We start from the raw sequence: 2,500 nt of genomic DNA on the forward strand, positions 1-2,500 counted from the left end.
ACTGTCTGGTAGACAATAATACCTCACTGTCTGGTAGACAATAATACCTCACTGTCTGGTAGACAATAATACCTCACTGTCTGGTAGACAATAATACCTCACCGTCTGGTAGACAATAATACCTCACCGTCTGGTAGACAATAATACCTCACCGTCTGGTAGACAATAATACCTCACCGTCTGGTAGACAATAATACCTCACTGTCTGGTAGACAATAATACCTCACCGTCTGGTAGACAATAATACCTCACTGTCTGGTAGACAATAATACCTCACTGTCTGGTAGACAATAATACCTCACTGTCTGGTAGACAATAATACCTCACTGTCTGGTAGACAATAATACCTCACTGTCTGGTAGACAATAATACCTCACCGTCTGGTAGACAATAATACCTCACTGTCTGGTAGACAATAATACCTCACCGTCTGGTAGACAATAATACCTCACTGTCTGGTAGACAATAATACCTCACCGTCTGGTAGACAATAATACCTCACCGTCTGGTAGACAATAATACCTCACTGTCTGGTAGACAATAATACCTCACTGTCTGGTAGACAATAATACCTCACTGTCTGGTAGACAATAATACCTCACTGTCTGGTAGACAATAATACCTCACTGTCTGGTAGACAATAATACCTCACTGTCTGGTAGACAATAATACCTCACTGTCTGGTAGACAATAATACCTCACTGTCTGGTAGACAATAATACCTCACTGTCTGGTAGACAATAATACCTCACCGTCTGGTAGACAATAATACCTCACCGTCTGGTAGACAATAATACCTCACCGTCTGGTAGACAATAATACCTCACCGTCTGGTAGACAATAATACCTCACCGTCTGGTAGACAATAATACCTCACCGTCTGGTAGACAATAATACCTCACCGTCTGGTAGACAATAATACCTCACTGTCTGGTAGACAATAATACCTCACTGTCTGGTAGACAATAATACCTCACTGTCTGGTAGACAATAATACCTCACTGTCTGGTAGACAATAATACCTCACTGTCTGGTAGACAATAATACCTCACTGTCTGGTAGACAATAATACCCTCACTGTCTGGTAGACAATAATACCTCACTGTCTGGTAGACAATAATACCTCACTGTCTGGTAGACAATAATACCTCACTGTCTGGTAGACAATAATACCTCACTGTCTGGTAGACAATAATACCTCACTGTCTGGTAGACAATAATACCTCACTGTCTGGTAGACAATAATACCTCACTGTCTGGTAGACAATAATACCTCACTGTAAACCATCATAGGCAACTTGTTGAGAAGTGATCTAGTAGTTTGTACAGAGGTCTTTACCGCAGGGATGGAAAACGTTGTGAATGCTGTAAACTGTTGTGTATGTTGTAAACTGTTGTGTATGTTGTAAACTGTTGTAAACTGTTGTGAATGTTGTGAATGTTGTAGACTGTTGTGAATGTTGTAAACTGTTGTAAACTGTTGTGAATGTTGTAAACTGTTGTGAATGTTGTAAACTGTTGTAAATGTTGTGAATGTTGTAAACTGTTGTGTATGTTGTAAACTGTTGTGAATGTTGTGAATGTTGTAAACTGTTGTAAACTGTTGTGAATGTTGTAAACTGTTGTGAATGTTGTGAATGTTGTAGACTGTTGTGAATGTTGTAAACTGTTGTAAACTGTTGTGAATGTTGTAAACTGTTGTGTATGTTGTAAACTGTTGTGAATGTTGTAAACTGTTGTGAATGTTGTAATTGTTGTAAACTGTTGTGTATGTTGTAAACTGTTGTGAATGTTGTAAACTGTTGTAAACTGTTGTGAATGTTGTGAATGTTGTAGACTGTTGTGAATGTTGTAAACTGTTGTAAACTGTTGTGAATGTTGTAAACTGTTGTGAATGTTGTAAACTGTTGTGTATGTTGTGAATGTTGTAAATGTTGTGAATGTTGTGAATGTTGTAAACTGTTGTGTATGTTGTAAACTGTTGTGAATGTTGTGAATGTTGTAAACTGTTGTAAACTGTTGTGAATGTTGTAAACTGTTGTGAATGTTGTAAACTGTTGTGAATGTTGTGAATGTTGTAGACTGTTGTGAATGTTGTAAACTGTTGTAAACTGTTGTGAATGTTGTAAACTGTTGTGTATGTTGTAAACTGTTGTAAACTGTTGTGAATGTTGTAAACTGTTGTGTATGTTGTAAACTGTTGTGAATGTTGTAAACTGTTGTGAATGTTGTAATTGTTGTAAACTGTTGTGTATGTTGTAAACTGTTGTGAATGTTGTAAACTGTTGTGAATGTTGTGAATGTTGTAAACTGTTGTGAATGTTGTAAACTGTTGTGAATGTTGTAAACTGTTGTTTATGTTGTAAACTGTTGTGAATGTTGTAAACTGTTGTGAATGTTGTAAACTGTTGTGTATGTTGTAAACTGTTGTGAATGTTGTAAACTGTTGTGAATGTTGTAAACTGTTGTGAATGTTGTGAATGTTGTAAACTGTTGTGAA

At 36.9% G+C, this 2,500-nt stretch overlaps 1 protein-coding gene across 1 annotated transcript in view; it reads right to left on the bottom strand.

Moving 5' to 3' along the window:
• Nucleotides 1–2,500, bottom strand: part of LOC106606614 (hormonally up-regulated neu tumor-associated kinase homolog A) — a 37,137-nt gene that overhangs the window by 14,756 nt on the left and 19,881 nt on the right.

The sequence above is a fragment of the Salmo salar genome, chromosome 11, assembly GCF_965601325.2.
Source record: "Salmo salar chromosome 11, fSalSal1, whole genome shotgun sequence".
NCBI lineage: Eukaryota > Metazoa > Chordata > Actinopteri > Salmoniformes > Salmonidae > Salmo > Salmo salar.